This window comes from Leptodactylus fuscus, chromosome 3 (genome assembly GCF_031893055.1).
Source record: "Leptodactylus fuscus isolate aLepFus1 chromosome 3, aLepFus1.hap2, whole genome shotgun sequence".
Classification (NCBI taxonomy): Eukaryota; Metazoa; Chordata; class Amphibia; order Anura; family Leptodactylidae; genus Leptodactylus; species Leptodactylus fuscus.
In genome coordinates this window covers 229,119,940-229,130,972 of record NC_134267.1, presented here as the reverse complement: position 1 = coordinate 229,130,972, position 11,033 = coordinate 229,119,940, and positions in this window count along the sequence as shown.

Here is an 11,033-nt window from a genome sequence, read left to right as displayed (position 1 = left end):
TGAGGCCCTCAAAAGTAACAAAACCAGAAATAATAACACATTTAGAGAAACCTTCTGTGATTAAGAGGGAAACATTATTTCCTATGGACTCGCGTTTCCGCTCAGCACAGCAGTAATCTCTACTATATGGCGGTGACGTTTCCTCTTCATGTTGGGCCATTATTATTTCTAACCCTCTAAAGACTTATTTGTACGAATTATAACATTCGTCACTTTGCCCGGAAAGGAAATTCCTTGAAGTTCCTTTCTATTAGGGCATGGTGTAAATCCTGATAATTTTGTTGTGCTTTCTCACATAAGCCTGACATTAGGACATCGGCGGCAAGAAAATATTTTCTATTGTAACCTAATTACAATCAACGTGGAAGAAAGGGAAAGGAATAGTCACTTTTACCCTCACACCCAACTTAACTCCTTATTTGCTGACGCTATAGTAAAAAAAAAATAAGAAATAAGAAGTTTATTAGGGAACCCATTCGAGCTCGGTCTCATCCCATAAGAATCTACATATTATCCCACCAGGGACAGATGAAGACCACCCAGGGTCATTGGCTATATGAAGATTGTGGTTCCCCCTGGCAACCTAAAGTTTTCCAGACCTCTTGAATGGTCCCGTTATTCTCATTGATTCTTATTATTAGGATAAGTTTATACATTCTGCATACAATGTGTACCAGAGATGTGGCCAAACCCAAGATTGGATGAGTATAAATGAGGACAGTTTTATTTTTAGTGGCCTCTGGGTATGGGAGGGGGCTTCACTGTGAAAAAACAGCAGACTCCTTCACTATGCCTGGGGTAGGCAAACACTGACCACACTATGATTCTGCCCCCTTACTTATGGGAAGACTAATTGCAGCCATGAGTGTATTAACAGGTACGTGTACAATTGTATGGCCTCCACTGGTCACTTATAAGTCGTTGTTACGGACAGCAGGCAATTTAAAAAAAAACAAACAAAAAAAAAAAACAATAGCCTGGAGAGCCCAACTGGACCCTGAACCACAGGGCACGCTGGTGTGAATAAGGCCAGACAGTTAACTTCACTGCCGGGCTACATCGCCAACTGGGTGCTCCCTGTTACTTCACAGGGAATCTGCCTCAGCAGCACAGAGCAGCCGCAAATAATTACAAAGTTTTTCAGTTACTCCACTGCAAGACAAAACACAAACTATGACTGTGTGCACCCAGTAGCTTTCTGGGCCGCACCCACAACAGCTACCTGCTGTTGCAGCACTAACTAAGGTAAGAGTTCCCCCTGGAATATACAATTCCTGCTAAACCGAATAGAAGACAGTTAACTGCCCAAAATACATCTGTACAAATTAGTACAGGGTCATTAGGAACCCTAGCTAACTAAGGCAGCAATTGCCCAAATTAATGTTTAGCACAATTTTTTGACGTGCACAATTTGGAATTGAGGCTAGAGCACCGCGCTGCCCAAACCTGCCTCCTTAAATGGAGGGAAGGCGGGCCTGGCGGGCACAGGTACCCAAGCCAGGTGCTCATAGGCTGACACCACTGTCAGTCAGGAAACCAACCACGCCTATGGGCTGCAAGCAAATTAACCCCAGCCATGCTGGACTGAGCAATAACAGCGGTACAGGCTGTGACCCTCATCCCTTGGCTGCACTTGCCACACAGTCCTAACAGTCGTGTACACTTGTTAAGGTTGGTAAGAGATTTGGGTGGTTATGTAAACCCCAGGAGCTTCAATGGGCTTCAGGTCCTATGGTGGATATTGTAGGAGTCAAGGGTTGAAGGTCAGAGACCTTGTTGTCTCAAGTGGTGAGGAGTACAGTGGTGTCAAGCAGCCCCCGAAAGGGACTTTTATATGTTTATATGTCATATCTTAGGGGCCGGGTATGATTGGGTATGGTGGATTTTTAGCTCACCAGTTGATAAATATTACTTTTAGTATGTACTTTAGTACAGGTCTGCAATGGGGACTCTGTAGATACAAGGCTCATTCCATTTGGGTTCTCATTCCATTTCCACTTCCTTTTGATCACCAGATTTATTGAACATTTATAAGTCCAGCTGGGATTCCAGCCTTTGGCAACCTACGAGTGTGCTGGTTCTACAGGCCCAGCTGCAATATCTGCAATGTGTTACATGATACTATATGAAACTTGTATCCTTCCATGTCCAACCATATCTCATCTTGTATCCAAGCTAGAAGCAACTCAATAGGTTCAGAGATCCTCCACCCAGGTGTTCAGTTTTCTCCAATAACCATCTCCTCTTACTCTAATATAGCGTTCATTCCCATATATCATCCTGAGAAAGTTTCATTTCATTCCAAAAATTCCTTTCCCCCTACGCCCAACAGCAGCACAACTGGGGTATTCCTGCCCCTAATGAGCTGTTAGGACAGGTGGAATTTTTAATTACCTAACAGCTTTTGACCTCTATAAGAGGCCGGAAGACCTGCTCCTCCCTTGTGTTTTTTTCTGTCCTGTGGGACAGGACAGGTGGTCAGGGGGGGAGCAGGTGTTCTGACCTCCTATAGGGGTCCACTACTCTCCCCCACCGGTACCTGACAGCAGAAGATCTTTTTTCTGGACATCCTCTTTTTTCAGCAGAGGTCCCCTTCTCCCGGCGTTGACCCTGCTGGCTCGTGCACGCTCCTGTCCGGCTGGCGCGCCGGGTCGGGGCTTTCCCCTAGGAACGCTAGACCTAGGAACCTTTCTCAGGTTCCTCCGGTCCGCCGTCTAACAGGGTCCGCCGCACATGCGCAGTGCGCGGGTCTTGTGGCGGACGGGAAGAGAATAACCCCTAGACACGAGCATTGCACGGTAGTTCGGGAGGGGGGTCCCCCGGTCCTGGGGACCATACCTGGGTCAGATCCCCCTCCCCCTGTCTTCTCCCCTCCCCTTTTTTTCATGAGATTCTGGCTCCGTTGTAGCCCCTACCCCGTGGGCGGGGCTCTGGGCAAAACCCCGCCCCCTGGCCTATTTAAGTCCCCTTAGAGCTTCAGTTAGTGCTTGTCGCTCCGGTTGCAAGAACATCAGTTGGTGAAGCTCACTGGTCAATTTCTGTGCTGGAGAACTGTCTTCATTGACTAAGGTTTGGTGGACATGGCTGGGGGGGGGGGGGGGTTGGGAGGTTGGGGAGTTGCATCCCTAAGTGCAGTAAGTAGTTAGTGTATCCTTTTTCTTCCTCCTCAGAATGTCTTCTTCTTCCTCCACTGTTCCGCCTAGAAGGAAGGCTACTTCCAAAAGGAAGCATCTGGCGTGCGCTTCTTGTAGAGTGCCGCTGCCTGATGACTCCCAATATCGCTTCTGTCAGGGGTGCAGGGCCCCCTCTGTTGAAACAACTCCCATGCGAGAGATGGTGTCCTGGGTGAAGGGGTACGTCCAGGACTCCATGAAAAGGATGGAAGCCGTCTTCCTGGCCAAGAGGCCACGGCTGGATTGCGAATTGTCCCTGCCGCCTATGGAAAAGCTGCGCCTCAGGGATGTGGAGTCATCTTCTAGTACGGAGGAGGAGAAGGAGATTTTTCCCCTGGACAAAATGTCCAGAGTATTCAAGACCCTAAGAATCAGAGACCGGGAAGGCGGGGAAGTCTCTAGCCGTAGGTCTCGTACCTTCAGGCCCTCTTCGGAGATGCTCCGCCTGATGGAGGGCGAATGGAGGCACCCGGAGAGATCCTTTGCGCCATCCACACGCTTCAAGGCACTTTTTCCCGTCTCTGAGAGTCAACTAAAGGCGTGGGGTCCCCCGCCAAAGGTGGACGTCGCCGTGGCCAAGTTATCAAGGCGCTCCATCCTTCCATCAGAGGACGGCTCGGGCCTCAGGGACCCCATGGATCGCCAAGTCGAAGGATCTTTGAGGCGGGTATATTCGTCCGCCTCTGCCCAGGCCTCTTTGGGCATGGTCGCGAATGAGGTAGCAACTGGCTTACGCGCAGAACTGTCATCCCTGGCCAAGGACATCGATTCCGGCGTGGATCGTGATGATCTCCTCGCGGCAGTGTCCGACATCACGCTGTTGGTGGATCACCTGACAGAGGCTACCCATTTTCAGACCCGTCTGGCGGCTAGATCCATGGCACTGGCTACTGTGGCTCGCCGACCCCTATGGCTGAAGCCCTGGAAGGCTGACCTTACTTCCAAAAATAGCCTCTGTGGTCTCCCCTTTGAGCCCGGACGGCTGTTCGGAAGGGAGCTCGACCACATCATGGAAGGCTGGGCCGACTCCAAGGGCAAGAACCTGCCACAGCCCCTTGAAGGTCGGAGTACCTCCTTTCGAGGAAGAGGCACTCGAAGAGGCACCAGAGGCCAGCGGCGATCTGGGAAAGGAAGAGGTCGGGGCTCATCTCGTGGCCGTAAGAATGCCCCCTTCTAATTCCCTCTCAGTACACCCCCCCCTTCCTACTCCCCCCCCCCTCCCCTGGGGTGGGCGGTCGTCTTTCCCACTATGTGGAGGCCTGGCGGCAGAATATTCGGGACCCCTGGGTCATCCAGATGATCCAGGAAGGTTATAAAATTAATTTTGTTTCCCAGCCGCCAGAGAAGATGGTAAGAACCCACCCTCTTCAGGGCCCCAAACAACTTCATCTGGAGAAATTGATTCAGGAGTACGTGGACAAGGCCGCGCTAGAGATGGTTCCTTGCGCAGAACAAGGCACAGGCGTCTACTCTCCAGTCGTCTTGGTCCCCAAGCCATCAGGCGAGTGGCGTATGATCATCGATCTCAGGTATCTGAATCACTTCATCCGCAGGCTGCGGTTTCGCATGGAAACCATAAGGTCAGTACTACCTTTCATGCACCCTGGAGATCACTTCGTCACTCTGGACCTGAAGGACGCCTACCTCCACGTACCCATCTTTCTGGCACACCGAAAGTTCCTAAGGATTGCCGTAGACATACAGGGGAAAGAGGCGCACTTCCAGTTCGCAGCCCTCCCGTTCGGCATATCCTCCGCCCCCCACACCTTCACAAAGGTCATAGCTCCGGTCGCTGCCGCCCTGCGCCTTCAAGGCATATTCATAGTCCCGTACCTGGACGACTGGCTTCTGAAGGCTCATTCAAAGGAGGTTCTTACCACGCAGGTGCAGACCGTCGTAGCTCTACTAGACAAGCTGGGGTGGCTGGTAAACTGGCAGAAGTCAGTGATGGTGCCATCAACACGAGTTCAGTTCCTGGGACTTATTCTAGACTCTCTCAACATGACGGTCTCTCTACCCTCTCCTCGCAACAGGAAAATTGCTCGGGCGGCACATCATTTGTCTTCCACATGGAAGGTCACCATCAGGACGGCGATGAAGGTCCTCGGATTGATGTCCGCTGCCCTAGATGCAGTTCCTTGGGCCCTATGGCATATGCGCCCTCTACAGAATGAGATCTTGAGAGTCTGGAATCACAGTCCTTCAGGTTTACAGAAGCCAATCCAGTTAACCATCAGCACCCGGCAAACCTTGCCCTGGTGGACCCATCTGCGAGATGGGAAGTCCTCGGTCCAGCCCGCCTGGACCCTGTTGACTACAGATGCCTCCCTCACAGGCTGGGGAGCTCATCTGGGGGAGACCCCGGTTCAAGGTACATGGAATCAGCGGGAGAGGACGCACTCATCCAACTGGCGCGAGCTTACCGCAGTTCATCGAGCCCTTCTGTCATTTGCACCACTTCTACGAGGGAAAGCGGTCAAAGTAAGATCAGACAATCTGACGACAGTCCACTATATCAACAAGCAGGGAGGAACCAGGTCCCCCTCGCTCATGCAAATCACCAACCTGATCTTCTCCTGGGCAGAACGAAACCTCTCCCAGCTGGCCGCGGTACATATCCAGGGCCGCCTAAACATCCTAGCGGATCAACTCAGCAGAGGCCGGCCGACCGCAGGCGAATGGTCCCTGAATCAGGACATCTTCCACTACCTGACCAGGAGGTGGGGTCTCCCCGAGGTGGATCTGATGGCCACCCAACACAATGCCAAAGTAGAAAGGTTTTGCTCCCTGTACTGGGAAGACAACCCTTTGGCTGTGGATGCCCTGTCAATACCATGGAGGTTCGAACTGGCATACGTGTTCCCTCCCATCCTGATGATACCGAAGGTATTGGCGAAACTCAGGCAGGACCAGACTTCGGCAATAGTGATCATGCCGTTCTGGCCAAAAAGGGCATGGTTCACCGACCTTATCCTTATGAGTCGGGGGAACTACTGGAGGCTTCCACCAGTCAGGAACCTGGTGTCACTGAACAGTCGGCCATGCCTGGGCCTAGACAAATTCAACCTCACTGCCTGGAGGCTAACCGCACCATACGCGCAGACAGAGGATTGTCCCAGGGAGTTCTAAGTACCTTAGCCCATTCAAGAGCAGAGGCAACCAATCAGAGCTACCAAAGGATCGCTCGGATATTCCGAGATTGGTGTACAGGCAGCCACCACGATCCAGACAGAGATGCAGTCCTAGAGTTCTTACAGAACGGCCTGGAGAGAGGACTAGCACCTGCCACCCTCAAGGTTCAAGTGTCAGCTCTATCTGCTCTCCTGGAGACACGGTTATCACAAGATCCTCTTGTCAAACAGTTCCTTAGGGGGGCTGCCAGGCTCCGCCCCCAGGTACGGCCCCCTGTCCCCAGGTGGGACCTGGCCGCGGTTCTACAAGGGCTATGTGCACCCCCCTTCGAACCATTATCTGAATTGGACTGGAAGTACCTGTCATTTAAAGTGACCTTTCTGTTGGCAATAACCTCCGCCAAGAGGGTTGGCGAATTGCAGGCTCTAGCAGCCTCCGAACCTTTCATAACTTTCTTCCCTGACAGAGTACAGCTAAGGTTCGTCCCAGGATTCTTGCCGAAGGTACCCACACTTCAGAACACCAATCAAGTGATCACCCTACCGGGTTTCTTTCCCTCCCCTGCCACTGAGCAGGAGGAGAAGCTACACACACTGGATCTGGTAAGAGCACTACGTATCTACCTGGATCGTACAGCACCGTTCCGAAGATCAGAGAATCTTCTGGTTAATGTGTTTGGCCACAATAGAGGCGCTAAAGCATCAAAGGTAACCCTGTCGAGATGGATCAGAGAAGCTATCAGCTGTTCCCTACGGGCTCAGAATCTTCCTGTTCCAGATTTCCTACGAGCCCATGCCACCCGAGCAGTGGCGACATCATGGGCAGAGACACGGTTCCTCTCTCTAGAGCAGATATGTGCTGCAGCCTCATGGAGCTCACAGCTGACTTTTGCCAAACACTACAGATTGGACTGGCGTACGGCCGATGCTACAGCATTTGGGCACTCCGTCTTGGCATCAGCCTGCCAGGAGGTCCCGCCCTAGGGTAGATAATACTTGCTAAATCCCCAGTTGTGCTGCTGTTGGGCGTAGGGGGAAAGAAAGATTATGAATGATAATCTGTTTTCCCTTAGCCCAAACAGCAGCACAAGGCTCCCTCCCTAAGAGGTGCTATTGTACAGATTTTGTGTATGTGTGTGTAGCTCTTGGCATAAATTGCTCTCTGTATATCATACTTGTTACTAACACAAGGGAGGAGCAGGTCTTCCGGCCTCTTATAGAGGTCAAAAGCTGTTAGGTAATTAAAAATTCCACCTGTCCTAACAGCTCATTAGGGGCAGGAATACCCCAGTTGTGCTGCTGTTTGGGCTAAGGGAAAACAGATTATCATTCATAATCTTTCTTTTTGGTGCGGTATTATACAATGTCCAGATAACAGAACTTGGGTCATAGTTTTTACATAATGGACCACATTCTTGTAGTTAGACCCTGCTATGAATTCTACAAGGTTCATTGACCTTAGTCCCTTAGTTATTCCACCATCCTTAAGTTCCTAATAAGCTTCATATTCACGTATAGGAGAACGCAAGACAAGGCCAAGAAGTTCAGCCAAAGTAGTCGTATCTGTAAAAACGAACAAGATCCAGGAGCTTAAGTGCTAAAACTGCCATGTTTGTGTATATTCTTTATCTTGTCAGAGGATTAGATGGAAGAATTGGAAAAATCCAGAGAAAACAATATTAACTTCTGAATGTTGCGCGGTCCGTTGGCAGCTCTGCCATATTTACTTTATGACAGCGAGATATAAACAATTCACCGTTTATCGACTTTAATTTTCTACATTCCTCTGGTTAATCTGCACGGCTGTGGCACGCAATAACATTAACCCCGAAATATTAGAGAGGATTTATAGTAGTCAGGATGTTATTACATACTAGGAGAGCACCGGCACTGGTATCAAATGGATGAACTGGTGGAATCTATATCTATAATGGGATTGGAACCAGAAAAACCTCTGGGCAAATTTATATGGTGGACATTGATGTGGATTTAAAGGGGTTAATATTGGTGGCTCAGGATAGGACTTTTCTAATGCTAGAGGCTGGGGCTACTTTCCCAGTGCCGCTGCTCTGCCTCTTCCTCATTGCCACTGGTGTCTTCCTCCTCCTGCGTCCAGTGCAGCTCTGCAAGTCCATAGGGTGCCCATTGCCTTTTCTTAAAGGACCAGCGCAAGCACCCAGATACCCTCCAATCGCCTGTGATTCCTTATTATTAAAGGAATCTCCACCCATAGAGGGATGCCTGAGGTCTTCAATTCATTCGCTTCTGCTATGGCTGTGGCACAACTAGGAATGATTGGGCTCCTCTTATACACAGTATAACACTCTCTTGCCCTCCTATACTGGCCCCACACTGTATAATACCCCATCATCTCCTTTACTTATCCTGATCTAGTATAACATCCCATTTACTGATATTCACGCAGGATATTGCCACTTTTCCTGGCCACCAGACAGTACTTGCCTCCTTGAATAACCCCTGCACAGTAACAGCCCCCTTTATTGCCTCCATACAGGGTATTGCCATTACCAACCCCTACACATTAATTGCTAATTTATCATCCTCCCACACAATAACTGTCCCCATTATTGGTCCCAATACAGTGTACTATCTTCCATACAGTAATTGCCCCAATTACTGTCCCCCCACAGTAACTTATTGGCCCCAATCCATTGGACTGCAAACTCTAATGGCCTCCACTCAGTAATTGCCCCCTACACAGTAGCTGCAACCTTTATTGCCATGCACTGCCCTCTTTACTGACCCACACATAGTAATTGCCTCCTTTAATGCCCCCCGCAGAAATTAAACTTCTAACCATCAGATTCCAACAGGTAATGGCTGATATCCACTTTACCCCTGCCTTCTCCTGCACACAGCCTCCTCTGCTTCGGCTCCAGCCCGTTCCTACATATTACATTCTAACAGAGGGCCAAAATCCCATCTTATAAAATCTTGATGGGTGGAGTGGTGGACATAAAACGAGTGAATCTACAGGGTTGCAGGAACATGGATACAGGGACCCTTCTGACAGTGAGTGGCGAGATATCGGTGCCAAAATTAATGACACCAATATCTCCAAATGCAGGTCACATACCAGGAAAGCTGATGGTGCGCTGAATTCATTGATGAAATTTCCTGAAACAACCAGTATCCAGTGGCCGAGGTTGCAACACCTCTTCTACTACTTGAATGGAGAGGTGCTGCATGCACTTACTGTACACTGCTAGAACAGCTGATCTGTAGAGGGCCTTGGTGTCAGACCCCACATCACATTCTGATCCCCTATTCTGCAATAAGTGATCTGTATGAAAAATCAATTTTGGACTAGCAAACTCTGTAGCGATCAGAGGCGCAGCATGAAGATGGAAGAGCTGTAACATGGCCGCTCACCTACAATGTGATATTTATAATGGGCTCATCTGCTACTGTGACCTCTATAACTACAACTTGTACATGGACATACGATAAGATAAGATAAGGATTTCAGCATGTTACAGCAGCATAGTAATACAGATACAGGATAATACACAGTAATATAATACAGACGTAGACACGCATAAGCTGAGAAGAGAAGATATACTAGGAGTCCATAGCAGCTAAGGAACGGAAGAGAAAGAAGGAAGACTTCATAGTCATAATCATTAGTTCTCTGTGCGGAGAGATCTTCGCTTGGTCTGATGTAGATTATACAGCCTGGTCGTGGTTGGAAGGAAGGACTTGCGATAGCGCTCCTTCTCACACTTGGGGTGAAGCAGACGGTCACTTACAGTGTTGCCAAGTCCCATCAAGGTCCCATACATTGGGTGGGATTTGTTCTCCCACATGGAGGTCAACACAGACAGTGTCCTTCTGTCACCCACCACCTGTACTGGGTCCAGGGGGCTCCCCAGGACAGAGCTGGCCCTCCTGATCAGCCTGTCAAGTCTATTTCTGTCCCTGGTTGATATACTGCTCCCCCAGCAGGCCACACCGAAAAAGATGGCTGAAGCAACTACAGAGTTGAAAAAGGCCCTAAGAAGTGTCCCCTGGACTCCGAAGGCCCTCAGCCTCCTGAGCAGGTAGAGTCTGCTGTGGCCCTTTCTGTGCAGCGCCCCCAGGTGATCAGCCCAGTCTAGTTTATTATTGAGGAGCACACCCAGATACTCATAGGTCCTGACTATCTCAATACATGTCTCTTGGATCTCCACCGAGGTCGGAGCACTTCTCCGTTTACTAATGTCCACCACCATCTCCTTGGTCTTCCCAGCATTAATCCTGAGCTGGTTCCGCTGGCACCATTCAACAAAATCCCATTTTAGGTGTTCCCTATCATCATCAGTGATAAGGCCTACTATAGCAGAGTCATCGGAGTACTTCTGTAAGTAACAGCTGGATGAGTTGTGCCTAAAGTCAGCAGTGTACAGTGTGAAGAGAAATGGGGCAAGAACTGTACCTTGTGTTGCCCCCGTACTACAGATCACAGTGCAAATACAAGTTTCCGGGCGCCATCAGCGAAGCCAATGACTAATCACCCACACACAGATTGTGGTCTATAAAGGTTTAGATTTTGCGGTGTGAGCACATTATGCCATTTCCTTATCTACAAGACATTCCATGAAGCTGCAGTGAAGATAAGACAGACAGTTACAATCAGCAGACGCGTCTTCACCAAAAAAGAGAGTAACAAAATTCAATAAGATATCCCAAAATACTGCAAATAATACAAATAGTAAGTAAAGGAACAATA